Below are 16,103 nucleotides of genomic sequence, written 5' to 3' on the forward strand. Positions count from 1 at the left end.
CCATGCACTTATAGGTATTAAAAAGACTTCCATCTTTTCGTATTTATGTGAAGGAATATTATTTAATTCCCCTCTCCTATTTCATTGCTCTGTAAAAACGTGGCCAAAACGAAAGAGTTTTTGCACATTTTGTTTGTATTTCTCCGAGAAAAATGAATAAGTAGAATAGTATCATCTTCATTGTAATTGTGAAAATAAAAAGTCTGAAGTGCTTCTGTTCCACGAAAAATCTCCACTGTGGCATAGATGGAGAACAGAGAGATATGGGACTTCTAGACAGGGCCCTTTTCATAGTTAGAATGCCAGCGCTTCTGCAACAACAACATACAACAAAATATGTCGCTGGATGGCACAGTTCATGCAACAGTTACTGAGCCACTACTCGGGCCCCATAGTACCAAATGCACGCAGACTTGTGAAGGTCAGGGCTATGTTACCAGTTGTTTTAAAAAATACACACTTCAAAATAATTTGTTGGTTAAGTATATTTATGTATGAAAAGATGAGAGGAGCACTCGAATTTTACACTGTAAAACCTGCTTTATGTTTTTTTCTCTTTCTTCCTCCAAGCATGCTGCCGAGGTGGCACGTTTGTCCTAACCGCGCCTGAACTTAGAACCTTATCTTAAGTGTGAGGAACACTTAACCTCTGCGCACTGTTGCTTTTTGCGGTTCCCTAGAGATCACACCGCTATATATTCATAAACATTTCACAACGTATAAACTTCAAAGAAAATGTTTATCAAGTAACATTCAACAGAAAATCAATCCTAACATTTTACAATGTTGATCTGATGTATTATTGCTTTCAATACATTGTTAGACAGATACATAAAATCAAAAATTGATTATTCCAAATCTTTCACGTAGACGACTTGTCTTTAATGCCCAATGCATTTCAAGCTCATTGAGCTCTTCATCGGGGGACTGTGGACTGAATATAATTATCAATTACTATGCTGATATGTATTTACAGAACATCAAAATCTCATTTAGTACAGAAGTTTAGAAAAAACTGTTAGCAAGCAACTTCAAAACTAATGAAAACCCAAATACCAACACCGCTGTGTGTGTGAGAAACAAATGGGGACAAACTCACTGGTGTCGCAGTAAAGCGAGGTCATCCAATCTAAATCATGGGAGACATGAAATTCAAACCGTTACTGGCACAAGCTCCTACTTAGAGCATTACTCCTCTTGTTAACACGACACAAACAAGATTAGGCTCACCTTAAAGGTCAACTTTCGGTGCTTTAAAACGGATCCTCTGGACTCTCGTAACTCACCGTCCTCCTAAGAATATATAAAACAAAAACTCACTCAAATCCGGGTTCTATAACCCTTAAGCACTGTACTGTTGCTTCCATAAACCAAAGCTCTGTGTACCATACGCTCACCTCTAAATGCAAACCAAAGTTCCGAGTATCGACTCGCTGTCCCGTTCGTGCACAATTTCTCCTGCTCGATTCACTAACCAGCTACAAAAGCCGACCGTTTCCTAGCTCTTTACGAAGCCACAATGATTTACTGGAAACTGACAGGGGACTAGTAAAAACAAGACCGCGGGGCCATGTTGGAAGGAGTAAACTCGACGTTGTGAAAGAAAAGAAAGTGCTAAAAATTAAAAATTAAAAAGATGTGCAAAGATTAAGTATTTAAATAAATCCTTAAAACATGACTAAGATGTTGCCAACAGCATCAAAATGCTCGCTATTAAAATGCATTTTTATAAAATACATGCATCATTCTCGTACAGATTCAAAGATGAAAAAGCCTCATATAAAACATGATAAATCTACTTTGTCATTTAACCCCTTGGGTTCCTGTGTAACAAGGTACCTTATCCAGTGTATTTCTCTTTGGAGGAGGGATCTGGTTAGATCTACCCCCTCGTATGTTTTCACAACTTCCAATATGGAAAACCTGATTTGGGCTATGCTGTGGTTGTTCTCATTCCAGTGTTTCGCCAAATTACTCTTCACATTTTTATTTCTTATTGTGCTCTTGTGTTCTGATATTCTCGTTTTTAATTTTCTCTCTGTTTTTCCTGTGTACATTTTCCAACAGGGCCACTTTATATAGTAAATTAGATTTTTGGAGTTGCAATCCCCATCATAATGTAATGTCACTTCTTTTCCAGTTTGTGGGTGATGCAACATCTTGCCTTCAATTACATTAGAACAATGTACACAGTTGTGGCATTTCCTCATTCCTCTGTTGGTCGCTTCTGTTTCTCTTATGGGAGTCATCAATAGTTCTTTTAAGTTCTTTGATCTAGTATAGGCAAAAATCGGCTTCTTGGCAAAAATCCCGTGAAAATCCACTTCATTCTTTAAAAGATCCCAATGTTTGTTTATGATCGTTTTCAATTTCAATTTATGATAAAAAAGATTATTTCGAGGGCACCTCTAATTAATACATTATTCATTTTTTTTAAATTAATTTCATATCATTTTCCAAACGTTTTCCATTTAGTTTTAATTTCTTATTATATAATTACTCGACTCGGATAGATTAATTCCATTCAATTAGTCGTTGCCCTCCAACACGTGCTTCACGGTACTAGTTCCTAAAGCTAACCTACCTCAACCCACAGAAACACCAAGCATTACCAACGCAATAGGTCTCGGCTTCGCTAAAGTTAGAGCTATTGGCATTGTAAATGACAAACTTTTTATTTATGTATTGGTTTTGAAAACAGATAAATAAATGGCATTGTCATTTACAATGCCAATAGCTTAATCTCTCGCAAATGCAAGACCTATTGAATTAGCAATGCAATAGGTGTCGTATTTACACGAGTTTGAGCTATTGACATTGCAAATAACAATGCGTTTTATTTGTTTAAAAAAAACAATTAAAAGGTCTCTCACACTGCCGTCTCTCACACACTGCTGTCTTTCTTACACACACTGCTGTCTCTCTCACACCATGCTCTCCCTAGAACACACACTGCTCTCTCACACTGCTGTCTCTCTCACACAGCATGCTCTCCCTAGAACACACACACTGCTCTCTCACACTGCTGTCTCTATCACACACACTGCTGTTTCTCACACACTGCTGTCTTTCTTACACATACTTCTGTATCTCACACTGCTGTCTCTCTCACACACTCTGCTGTCTCTCTCACACTGCTGTCTCTCTCACACACACTGCTGTCTCTTGCACGCTGCTGTCTCTCTCACACGGCTGTCTTTCTCACACACCATGCTCTCCCTAGAACATACACACTGCTGTCTCTCACACTGCTGTCTCTCTCACACTCCATGCTCTCCCTAGAACACACACACTGCTGTCTCTCACACTGCTGTATCTCTCACACACACTGCTGTTTCTCACACACTGCTCTCTTTCTTACACATAATGCTGTCTCTCACACTGCGGATGTGGGTTTCCAGCTCATATCAGGAGGGTGGGCGCTGCTGCGTTTCATGGGTATTTTTTTTTACATACCCTTAGGGCATTAGTGGTAGCTTCAGAAGATTTTGTTTTGGGGGGAGGGATGTTGGGGGTCAGATCTCAGCCCAAAGCCCCGACCCCTCTTCATGAACTTGTGCCCTCATGCCTCGTAAACGCAATTGGCTTATGATTTTGTCCCTTCATAGACACATCCCCTATAAGATCCTCCCCCCAAACTCACTCACCCCATTGTGAAATGTATCTGCAAGTTGGCATGCCTGGGCAGTAATTTTGTGGCAGTCATTGGATCACTGCAAAAATGCAGCGTACAATTCATTCATTTTCTAGTCCGCTGCAGGCAGAAAGCGGATCATGCAAAAACTGAAATTTTGCACCTGATTCACATTTGCATAATACGGCTAAGAAAAAGAAAATAAATGCCCACGTAAACTGAGCCACACACAGAAACAAAGCCACACACACACACACACACACACACACACACAGAGCTACAAACACAGAGCCACACACACACAGAGCCACACACACAGAGCCACACACACACAGAGCCACACACACACAGAGCCACACACACACACACAGAGCCACACACACACACACAGAGCCACACACACACACAGAGCCACACACACACACAGAGCCACACACACACACAGAGCCACACACACACAGAGCCACACACACACACACACACACACACACACACACACACACACAGCCACACACACACACACAGAGCCACACACATACACAGTCACACACACACACAGAGCATGGGTTTGACAATGTTTGGTTTTACTTGTATTGGAGAACTTATAGGCCACGATTTATAACGTGGAAAGCAAATACCAGATTGAAAAGTAGAAGTAGATTACCTACCACAGCCGACACTGCCCCCCTGCAGCCCCGCCCCCTTTCTACTATCACACACGCAGACACTTCAGGATTGAAATGGCGGCAGGACAGCTCGGCGGCTCCGGAGCCTGCTGCAATCATTTTTAAACCACCAGTTTGAACGCCGATTGCCCTTGGTCATACTTATTTAGGATGCAGGTGCTGGGGAGGTGATGTAGAGGACGTTTTTGTCGCACCCCAGAACCCCGGCATGGGGGTTCATGGAGCCTGAACCGGGTGTAAATATGTCTACAAAATCAAACTTGGCATGCACACCGGTTTGCCAATGACATCAGCACAGTTGTTTACTCCCAATCTCAGATATTTTAGATAGGAAGGGAGGGGGGGGTGGGGGAGTTAGGTCTTCCATTGCAAACACTTATTTGTAGTGCCTTTAAGAGGACAACTTTGCAGTTTAACAGGTTGACCCTGCATTGGAATGACAGGGTCAGCTGCTGCGTTTCTTCGTGTGTGTGTGTGTGTGTGGGTGTGTGGGTGTGTGTGTGTGTGTGTGCTCAAGCCGCCATCCGATTCAGCACAATGTTTCTGTTTTCGGCCCCTGGCAGGTGCGCAGTGTATTCATTGGGACCAGGCGTCCTGGGTTTGGCCGGACAGACCAGGTTTTTCACCAGGTATCCCGGCATATTTCTAGAAATTAAGCTCCTGTCCCAGTTTTTATCGAGGGTCGGCGGGAGGTATCTTTTTATGTTTTGCAAAACAGGTATAGTTAGCAGCTGTTATAAGAAAGCAATTTAATGACCATGCATACTACTGGCTTTAATAAATGCATTTATGCGTGTTCTTCCTGCGCCTATTCTGGAATTCTCTGCTAAAGAGCACTGTCAGTCTGCGCGCTGGGTTGAAGTAAAATTGTGGTCTTATTTTAGGGAATGTCCTGGTTTTTGGCTTTAAAATGATGGTCACCCTAGAAGTATAGCGCACAATATTCTCTGCATCGTCGCTCAGTGTAAGGTCTGCGTAATATCACTACTGCCAGAGGTTCAAATTTGGTAAATTGCACTCAGTCATTTAATCTTATTTTTCCACCCAGCCTGTGAATAAAACATTACTTCTTTGAGTCCATCAAGTAACTGATTATCGTTTACTTTTCATTACGCTTCACAAACTCATGCATAATCCCTGGAGAATGGGTTGTAGCAGCATAAAGACGATGTGACCCGAATTGCTAGCAAAAGTGGTCCCCTACAGAGAGTCAGTGGGTTGAGCGCGTGCTAGGAAGTCAGTGTGCAATCCTCAGAGCACGGAATCGCGGCCCAGCAGGGCCAACGCCTCTATTCATCCTTCTAAGGGTTGAAGAAAGGAATACTACAGCCAATAGAAAATATCCAGAACTTAGTGTCATACTGGCATTTCTACTAAAAGCAAAACCTTCAGATTATGAGAAAGATCGGTTTATGAAAAAGAAAAATCCTTTCCACTGAGCAATCATTTCAGCCAGTGCAGAGCATTCATATCGCGATATCTGTAGAAAAAAAGGAAAGACATTGTGCATATTAAAAATATCAGTCGATTTAAAGGAGAAAGTATTTGTACCTCAGCCTCTAGGCGTATTAGATTCAATAATTCCATCTAGCTTTACTTGCTGTGTTCATACTGAAATTGGCTATCAGCCCAATCTCGAGTCCACTGAAGTCATTGTAACTCAGCATTGGTGTAAAACTTTTTTTGGGTTATCTCCGCCGGTATTGGACTGAAGAATAACAGGTTGTGTTGCCTGTGGTGGGCTCGTTTAAATTGGCTCTGGACATTTTTAAATGGCCTGTGTGCTCCATTCTCAAGTCAAATCTAGTTGTTGTGACATATCCTTTGTGCGATCCACATCTCTGGATTCAGACCTTGATGACTTTTGAGTTAGAAATTGGCTTGAGCTTCTTTAAATGAGCTTTGAGTCGCATTAGTAGGAGTGACTGTCTGGGCCTTGCTGGGACTCGCTCCAAATGACCCCCAAAGAAGGTGGCACAAGCATCAAAATCCCTTACTCACTTTTATTTGCTTCACTCCACATATACATGCTGCCTGCCACACAATCTCACAGGGATACGAACGAAATCCATCTGGCTTACTTGTACAATAGTAAAATACTTCCACGCAGGCCACGCTGCATCCATGCACTTATTCATCCATACAATAACACCTTATGTGTCCTCCAAATTTACAAAGGAATGTTGGACAACCCAGCTCCCGACATCATGCGCCAGGATACCCTCGTGGGTCATAGTGCGCTTTACAAATACACACAACATAACACAAAGTACGACAAGGAAACACTTCTGTTGTAAACTTTCTGTATTATTTTTCCTCATATGTATTTCCTCTATGTCTTCTCTATGATATCTGTTTCCTCTCTATGGTATGTCATTGTTCTAGAACTGTTATGCCTGTTTACTGGTCCAGGAGTTCTCTTGTTTCAGTTGGAGAACTGGTCAGCAGGCGTTGAGTCTGTGTTCTGCTGTGCCCTGCATTAAATATACTGATGCATAACTACAAGGTTTGAAGACTCTACCTACCACATTTTGGCGACTTGTGGCCTGCTGCTCAGTGAGTCTTCGTGTTTTTCCTGCTCTGGAGTTGGTGGAAAGGTATTCCTGCAGTGGAGAAACATCGCAGCAAAACACGACTTGACCAAGAAAGACGAACCCGACATTGTCTCTGTGGGTCATCGCGAAGTCCATGATTCCGGTCGAATTTGGAGCAAAATTTGACTATTTGGTGAAGTTTATACAATCAAAGAATCCAACGATAAACTCGTGAGTAGAACGTTCCCTTCTACGTTGGATCTCTGTCTCTCCATTGCTTCGTCCTCCTAGCAACCGGATTGGAGCGGAAGTGACGTTTCATGCATGTGCATAGCGTGCGTTTCAAGAGGGGTCAAGAATCCAGGAAGTGCACTTTAAGCCTGTGTTTCAACCCTCGTTTTGGTTGGAAAGATATTTTGGGGTTATCGGAGCAACATTCAACCCTCGTTTTGGTTGGAAGGACATTTTTGGGTTATCGGAGCAACGTAGCATGAACTTCAAGGTATTGCACTTGAATTGAACTTGCGCATTCTCCTTTCATTGCGTATTTTCAGCTGTGAGGAAGTTTTGTGCAACATAATTATAGTGCGATCAAGTAAAAGGTATTTAGCACGATCAGATTCAAGGTATTTTTGTGTAGATCGCTTTGCGTTAGTCTGGTCGTTTTTCCACAGTTGTATTTTTACTTCTTTTGACATTGTGGTTCCTTGTAAAATTTACTGACAGACTTGTTTACTGCAAAGTGACATTGAAAGATTATATCTTTGACATCTACGTCACTCACGTCCTTAGGACTGTAACATGTCTCAACAGGTTGTAGTAAACTTGCCTCCTCCATTCCTGAATGAGCCAGAGAATCCTGCTGTTCAGTGGGAAGACTGGTTTATTATTTTTGACAATTATCTGGAGGCATTAGATGGCCAAGAGTTTTCATCTAAAAGGAAAAAGGCAATCTTATTAAGCTCTTTGGGTAAAGAAGGGCAAAGACTGTTTAGATTTTTGCCTATTGCTTTACAGGGTAATGGCCAGGCCATTCCAGATGAGTATAAGGAGGCAATTTCAAGGTTAGAAGTAAAATTCGCAAAGAGGAAAATCTTGTGATGCACCGTTACAAATTTTATACCCAAAAACAAAGGTTGGATGAACCCATTGATGATTTTGTCACGCGTTTGAGAGAACTTTCAATAAAATGTAAGTTTGGAGCCATGTGTGAGGAACTCATACGTGATCAGTTAATCATACAGTGCCACAACCGCAAGATCCAAGAAAGATTGTGGGCTGCAAAGAATCCCACACTCAAAGTAGCTATAGAACTTGCTCAGGTCATTGAAGAATCTGAGAAATGCATAAAGGTCATTGAGAATTCAAGAAAGTTGAGTGTGGAACGAGAAGTCTCAGAGGTCTCAGAAAAACACATGAACATGATTCAGATTCTGTAGATGAGTCCATTGCGGTTGTGAAGAATAAAGTTAAACAAAATTCGAAGAAGCCACACTCCGTCAATAAATTTTGCACAAGATGCGCCAGTAACTCTCCCAGCTCTGAAGCGAGGTTCTGTTTTGCAGCAAATAAAGAATGTTTGAAATGCGGACGCATCGGACATTTCTTGAAAATGTGCAAAGCTAAGGGGGAACAGAAAGTCGCTGTTGTGGAAGATTACAGCTGTGATAGTTCTACCAGAAATAGAATGTTAGTTATCAATGATACAGATGTTACTTGCATTGATGACCGCAGACAGAATAGACCAAAGGCTGACTTCAAAATAGATGGTCGTGATGTTTCACTCATGGTGGACACTGGATCACGTTACACAATTATTCCCAACTCAATCTTCAAGGGGTTATAGAGTGATAAGTGCTTGCTAAAAAGTGACATTTCTCCAAAAGGATTCCATGGAGAGACTATTAACATTGTGGGATATTTTGAGTCTAATATTTGGTTTAAAAATAGGTCAACAATGGGCAAAGTCTATGTGTCTGTTGATGGTCCTCCAATTCTTGGTTGGGTACATCCATTTGACTTGTCAATCATCATTAATCCTAGGGCACCGGAACAAGTTATGGTCCTAGAAGATGATTCTGTGGATTCTATCTTGAAAGACTTTAGTGCTGTATTTAAGATTGAACTGGGGGAACTAAAGGGGTATTCTCATCTTATAAGGTTGAAAGACGCATCCATTCCCATACAACATAAATTGAGGAGGATTCCTCTAGCTATCAGGGGGGAGGTAAAGGTTCTGTTGGAGGAGCTGTTGCAGAATGGCGTCATTGAACTGGTGGAGGGTTCTCAGTGGGTCTCTCCGGTTGTGATTTCTAAAAAATCGGATGGCAAATTAAGGTTTTGTGTCGACCTCAGGGCATTAAACAAGTGTGTTATTGCTGACACCTTTCCACTCCCTAACATTGGGGAGTTGGTATCCACTTTTGATGGCGCAAAGTATTTTTCAAAACTTGACCTCAAGAGTGCATACCATCAGATCAAATTGGATGACACTTGCAAACACCTCACTGCTTTTATCACCACCGAGGGGATTTTTCAGTTTACTAGATTGCCTTTCGGTCTTATTTCGGCAGCAAGTGTTTTCCAAAGGATGGTTGATGAAATTTTCAGGGGGATAGGAAAGGTAGTTTACTTCCAAGATGACATCTTGGTCTTTGGAGGTTCAGTCTGTGAGCACAATCAGATTCTCAGGAAGATGTTACATAGGATTCATGATGCGGGTCTTACCTTGAGGAAGGGGAAATGTGTTTTTCTAGTGGAACAAATAGAGTATTTGGGCCATGAGATGTCTGGTTCTGGCATCAAACCTAAGAAAGACTTGTTATTGGCTATAAAATCTGCCCCCCATCCTACTGACACAGACCAGCTTAGGTCTTTTATGGGACTCATCGAGTACTATTCTAAATTTGTTAACATTTTTTCAGAAAAGACAATTCCTATGAGGTCTCTTCTTAAAAATGGATGTAAGTTTGTTTGGGGTCCTGAACAAGAGGCAACGTTTTGCAATATCAAAAATGATATTTGTAGTGCGGGCATTTTAGCGTCTTTTGACACAAAGCGTGTTCACATATTGATGGTTGATGCAAGTGCATTTGGATTAGGTGCTGTTCTTCTTCAAAGAAACAATGGTGAGGAACGTCCCATAGCGTTTGCTTCTAGGACTTTGCCTGCTTCAGAGGTGAATTATAGTGTGATAGAAAAGGAGGCTTTGGTTGCCGTGTGGGGTGCACACTATTTTCGCTCATATCTTTGGGGAATCAATTTTGTTCTTAAATCGTATTTTAGCTCCTGGCGGTGCTGTCAGGGGATCGCCTAGGTTGGCAAGGTTGGCGGCTAAACTACAGGATTTTCATTTTGACATTCAGCATGTGCAAGGTTGGAGGAATATTCAGGCTGATTGTTTTTCAAGATTACCATGTACAAAGGATCAGAATGTTTTGAAGGAGGATTTGTTGGATGAGAGTGTTGCTTGGGTGCATGATGTGACCTCAATTGGTGAAGGGACATTTTCAAAAGAGCAGTGGCTTATTGCTATGGAAAAGGATGTCGTCTTGAAGGAAGTGATACATATGGTCAAACATGGCCCGAAGAGAGAAAGTTGTTAGCAAGTTCCTGTTCGTCCTTATGTTAAGATTTTAGATGAATTGTCTACTTGTGGTGATGAGATACTAATGCGAAATGATACATTTATTCCTCCATCTGAACTTAGAAGTAAGCTTATTTCTATTGCCCATGAGGGACACCTTGGTCAGACTTTGACCCAACAAAGACTGAAAAATAATTTCTGGTGGCCTGGCATGGATTCACAGGTGTCATTGTGGGTTGAGCGCTGTGCTATTTGCAAAGATGGAGAAAAGAGGTTAAAAGTTGCTGTAGGACATGATGGTTGGAGCGGTCTTGATGTGGAGGGGGAGGGCGTTCCAGGCCCTCGCGGCTCTGACCGAGATGGACTGGCCACCTAAACGAGAGTACTTGTATTGGGCACGGTCATTTGACACTGATTGGCGGACCAAAGGGAACGATTCGGGATGTACAGAGTGAACCTTTTTCTCAAATAAGCAGGGTCAATCTGATGGACAGCGCGATAAGAGAGGAATAGGATTTTAAATATAACCCTGTTGGCAACAGGGAGCCAATGAAGACTGCGGAGGAAAGGGCGGACACTGGATCTCTTGGGTACATTAAACACGAGTCTTGCAGCCACATTTTGTATGGTCTGGAGACGTTGATCAAATAGGCCGGAAGGCCGCAGAACAGGCCATTCGCGTAATCCAACCTGGAGAGTATTAGAGCACGCGAAACAGTCTCTTTAGCCTCGCTCGGGAGGAGGGGAAAAAATCTACGTAGGGTTTTCAGAGTAGAAAAACAGACCCCCGTAAGTTTTTTAATGTGGTCCTCAAACTTGAGGTCATTCCCGAACCAGACTCCCAGGTTTTTTGCTGGGCCACCAATGGATTTTGGGCAGGGCAGATCGCTGGGCCATAGGAGATCACTAAAGTTGTCAGGGAAAGAACCATAGAAGAGAACCTCAGACTTGCCTTCGTTACATTTGAGCTGGGCAAGAGCTAACCATCGGAAGACCGATGAGAGGCAGAGTTGGACCACCGACGTATCCAAATTGTTCTTGGGCCAGGTGAACAAAAGTTGAGTATCGTCGGCGTAGGCCATAATTTTAGCCCCAAGCTGTTCGGCTAAATAGATCAAGGGGGTAAGGTAAACATTAAAAAGCAGGGGGCTCAGAGTAGAGCCTTGTGGGACCCCAGTAGCAAGTTTCTTAGGTGAAGAAGCAAATGGAGGCATCCAGACTTGTTGCGTCCTATTATCTAAAAAGGACGTCAGCCAGTCAAGTGCCGGGCCAGTGATGCCAATGGTGGCGAGTCTAGTAAGAAGAAGGGAGTGGGGTACCGTGTCGAAGGCGGCAGAGAGGTCTAATAAAATCAGAACCGCTCTGCCACCTCCATCCAGGCACTCTTGGATAGCCTCTGACATTTCAACTAGGGCTGTTTCAGTGCTGTAAGCAGCCCTGAATCCTGACTGCGCTGGATGTAGTGCCTGAGATGTTTCGACAAAATTGTCAAGCTGTTTGAAAGCAATCTTCTCGCAAACTTTTGCTAAGGCTGGCAATAATGATATGGGCCGGTAGTTGGAAGGAACAGCGGGATCCAGCCCGGTCTTTTTCAAAAGTGGCAGCAATTTGGCTTGCTTCCAACAAAGCGGGACAGTTGCACAGAGAAAAGAGAGATTAATAATCTGGGTGACCTCTTTCCCGACTGTTTCCGCTAGTCCCCCGAGGACCCTAGCAGGGCAAGGGTCAGAGGGAGATCCCGATTTCAAGGCCGCAAGAACAGCAATGATGTCGGACTCAGTTGACAGAGCAAAGTTAGCAAACTGATCATCAGGCTCCGGCATGGTGGAGGGAGGGAGTACAGGGGGGAACAAAAAGCCGGCACAGACGGCCTGCAGGTCATCCTGAATTTTAGCAATTTTATCTACAAAGAATGAAGAAAGCTCTTCACACCATTGCTCAGATGAAGGCAGCAGAGGTTGTGCGGCACGTGGTGATAGAAAGCTTTTTACGATTAAAAAAATTTCCTTGCTGTTATTATTGGCTTTATCAATTCGCCCTGCATAATAACTGCTCTTGGCAGATCTGATAGCCGCATAATAGTTTTTTTGCGCCGCCCGTAGATCACTCTTTGCCTCTGGCCGATAGGCTTGTCTCCACACCCGTTCGAGTTTCTTACATCCCAGTTTAAGTTCCCGAAGGGTGTGTCAGAACCAAGGTTTGGAGGGGGTAGATCTCAACCTGCGGTGCCGCCTTTGTTGATGGAGGCGACGGACCCGTGCTCTACCCAAGTGTTAAAGGTACTAACCGCCGCCTCGATCTCTAAAGGTAGAAGTGGACGGGTAACAGATAAAGAATCCGTCAGGGTGTCTAAATTGATCTTTTGTGAATGAGCAAGTTGGGGACCGCTCTCCGAGGCAGTAGCCAGAGACCAGGAAAACCTGATCAACTTATGGTCCGACCAAGTCACGTGCTCTGGTCAAGCCATAGCAATATCAAAGTTAGAACAAATCTAAAAGATGGCCCCCCACGTGCATGGGTGCAGCAACCCACTGTTTGAGGTGGGCCATACAAAGAGCTTCGCTAAAGCGAACGGCCTCCGAGGAGTCCAAGATATCAGCATGAATGTTAAAATCCCCCAAAAGGAGATACCTTGAATATCTTAGCGCCCGCGGGGTTATAACCTCTTCCAATGCCCCCACAAAGTTCCCAACATATCCCGGAGGCCGGTACAACAGTGTACCACCTAAGGAAAAATGTGAGTTAAATGCGAGGGAGAAATGGAGCACCTCAGCGTCCGCCAGCTGATCCTGGGGCTCGCAGGAGAAAACCCATTGGTCCCTATAAACCACGGGGACACCGCCCCCTCTACCAAGCGGGCGATCCACCCTTGTGATTTTAAAGCCCCGTGGAATGGCAAATTCTACCACCGGGGCACACGTAACATTTAGCCAGGTTTCAGTAATAAAAAATAGGTCAAGCTGTTTCTCTGTCAGCAGTTCGAAAATGTCCCCTGCGTGCCTGACCATTGACATGGCATTAATTAAGCCTGCTCTGATCAGTGAAGGGTCGGCATTACCTCGGGCATTATAGCTTAGCGTGGGTTGGAAGCGGAAGTTACATGCATTGCATTCCCAAGATGAGCTATCAGCCACCCCCCAAGGGTTATGACTCCCACAGATCCGGACATTCAGTGCAGTAAGAAGATCGCAGGAGTACCGTAAGTTAGAGGTATGTAGCTTCCGAAGTGTACGGACAGGGAGATTGGCACTGGGCACGTCCGGGACACGGACGGGCACAGACGGGCCCTCCTTTGGCGCTCCTTCGGCGTGCAGTCGGCGCGCCCACTGCGCGTGGCCGCTGCGCGTTTTAAAGTGCATTGATATTTATAACCCAAGCCCCTCCCTCAGCTGGACCGCTAACTCAGGTCCCGCAGGGTCCGGGCCTCACACAAGATGGCGCCCGACCTAGCCCTCCACAACAATCGGCACCTGGAAGCCGCGGTGGAACGGGGCACAGGGAGACCGGGTCACAGTGCACAAAAGGTTTTAAAAAGGTACAGTTACTACAACACTAAAATACAGCAGTTATCAGGGTGCAATAGCCCCCCCTCAGGAATCTGGGCACCGATGCATTGCACAATGCTGCACCCACGGTCGCTAAGCCCATGTGCCCCTCATAAACATGCTCAACGTTATCACGGATGTGGAACGTTAAGCTGTTCCAGTCTAAAGCGATGGTATACGTAACAAACTGACGTTTACAGACCGTGTCTAAAAAAGGCAGACCGATTCATAAAGGGGGTGGTGATGGACAGAGCATCTGAATTAAGCAGAACACTCCTACCCAGTCAAGAGATCAGGGCTTGATCCATCACCGTTTTTTAGCTCACTGCACCATCCCAGTTCAGGACCTGGCTACATGCAAATTAATCTGTCCCTGGCCCAGTGCATCATGGGAACAGGGCAGACCAAACTACCAAGCCAATTCTTTACTGGAAAGGAAACAAGCTTCCGGGGACCGGTTTCTGGCATTACAGCCGTCTTCGGCCCGGCTTGCTTGAATCCTGATGGTGCAGTGAGCAAGGGACTCATGTCTGAGCATACCCTTCCACTCCTATAGTGGCCAAATAGATTCATAAAGGGGGTGGTGATGGACAGAGCATCTGAATTAAGCAGAACACTCCTACCCAGTCAAAAGATCAGGGCTTGATCCATCACCGTTTTTTAGCTCACTGCACCATCCCAGTTCAGAACCTGGCTACATGCAAATTAGTCTGTCCCTGGCCCAGTGCATCATGGGAACAGGGCAGACCAAACTACCAAGCCAATTCTTTACTGGAAAGGAAACAAGCTTCCGGGGACCGGTTTCTGGCATTACAGCCGTCTTCGGCCCGGCTTGCTTGAATCCTGATGGTGCAGTGAGCAAGGGACTCATGTCTGAGCATACCCTTCCACTCCTATAGTGGCCAAAACGATTCATAAAGGGGGTGGTGATGGACAGAGCATCTGAATTAAGCAGAACACTCCTACCCAGTCAAGAGATCAGGGCTTGATCCATCACCGTTTTTTAGCTCACTGCACCATCCCAGTTCAGAACCTGGCTACATGCAAATTAGTCTGTCCCTGGCCCAGTGCATCATGGGAACAGGGCAGACCAAACTACCAAGCCAATTCTTTACTGGAAAGGAAACAAGCTTCCGGGGACCGGTTTCTGGCATTACAGCCGTCAACCCTCTGAATTCCCTTGGGATACTACGATAGTCTATCGAACGTGGCCTTACCCCCCACGCACACGCACCCGCACACAAACACACACACTTGCATTCATTCAGTCAGTTTGCCCTTCTTTTGTTTTCTGACCTCGCTGGCTCCCTGCCCCCATTAAAACACACAAATACAAGCTGTGTGTCCATCTCGTGAACTCAGCAGTGTGGCCCACTTATATGTTCCTGGACTCCTTGACATCAGGGCCCACGGCCGGCCCTCACAACTTATGGCAGTGTGCCATCCTTTAGGGGTATTACACTCCCTTACACCTGGCCCAGAGTTCTCGTCTCACACGACAGCTAAAGGGATGTGATACTGTGGAGCAAAGTGAGCTATTTGCGGGCGCCTACCCCAGAATGTAAATGTTGCTTTATTATGTAAATTTTAAATACTATACCATTTAAAACAAGACAAAATCGTGAAATAATGCTTTCCCCGATTGTGCCGATTATGCCCATTATTTTTTTTATTTTTTTGCTGGCTGTTCCAGTCAGCCCTCTACTGCCGCTTAGTTTCGGTGCCGCCTGAGCCTCGGGCTAGTGTACCTGTTACCATCGCTTTCTTTCAGATCCTTAGTTTGAATATTAGGAGCTCTAGCTATAAACATTGCGCTGGACGCCTGTCCTGAATTACCTATATATATATCCACCCCATCCTTGAAATGCGCTACAACGGAGAAACTCCCAAACCCCTGGCGAACACTGGCACATTGTGTAACTTGGATCCCACAACTTACAGCCCAGGTTGGGCGGTTGGCATTGTTTACCACACAGGAAACCGGCGTGGAAAAGCAGCGATGTAATCACGTGTCGCGTGTGTTGTGTATTTATAGCTGCATGGACTTTGGCTGCTGCAGTGTTACTAGTAAACATTGCATCTGGCTTGCAAGGCATGGCTCGGGGTGTGGCTGAAAGG

The 16,103-nt window shown here is 44.5% G+C and overlaps 1 protein-coding gene across 2 annotated transcripts in view; it reads right to left on the reverse strand.

Moving 5' to 3' along the window:
- The window catches only part of GSTCD (glutathione S-transferase C-terminal domain containing), a 943,165-nt gene that overhangs the window by 740,396 nt on the left and 186,666 nt on the right, over positions 1 to 16,103 (reverse strand). The gene's annotated exons all lie outside the window — the stretch shown is intronic.

The sequence above is a fragment of the Lissotriton helveticus genome, chromosome 2_1, assembly GCF_964261635.1.
Source record: "Lissotriton helveticus chromosome 2_1, aLisHel1.1, whole genome shotgun sequence".
NCBI lineage: Eukaryota > Metazoa > Chordata > Amphibia > Caudata > Salamandridae > Lissotriton > Lissotriton helveticus.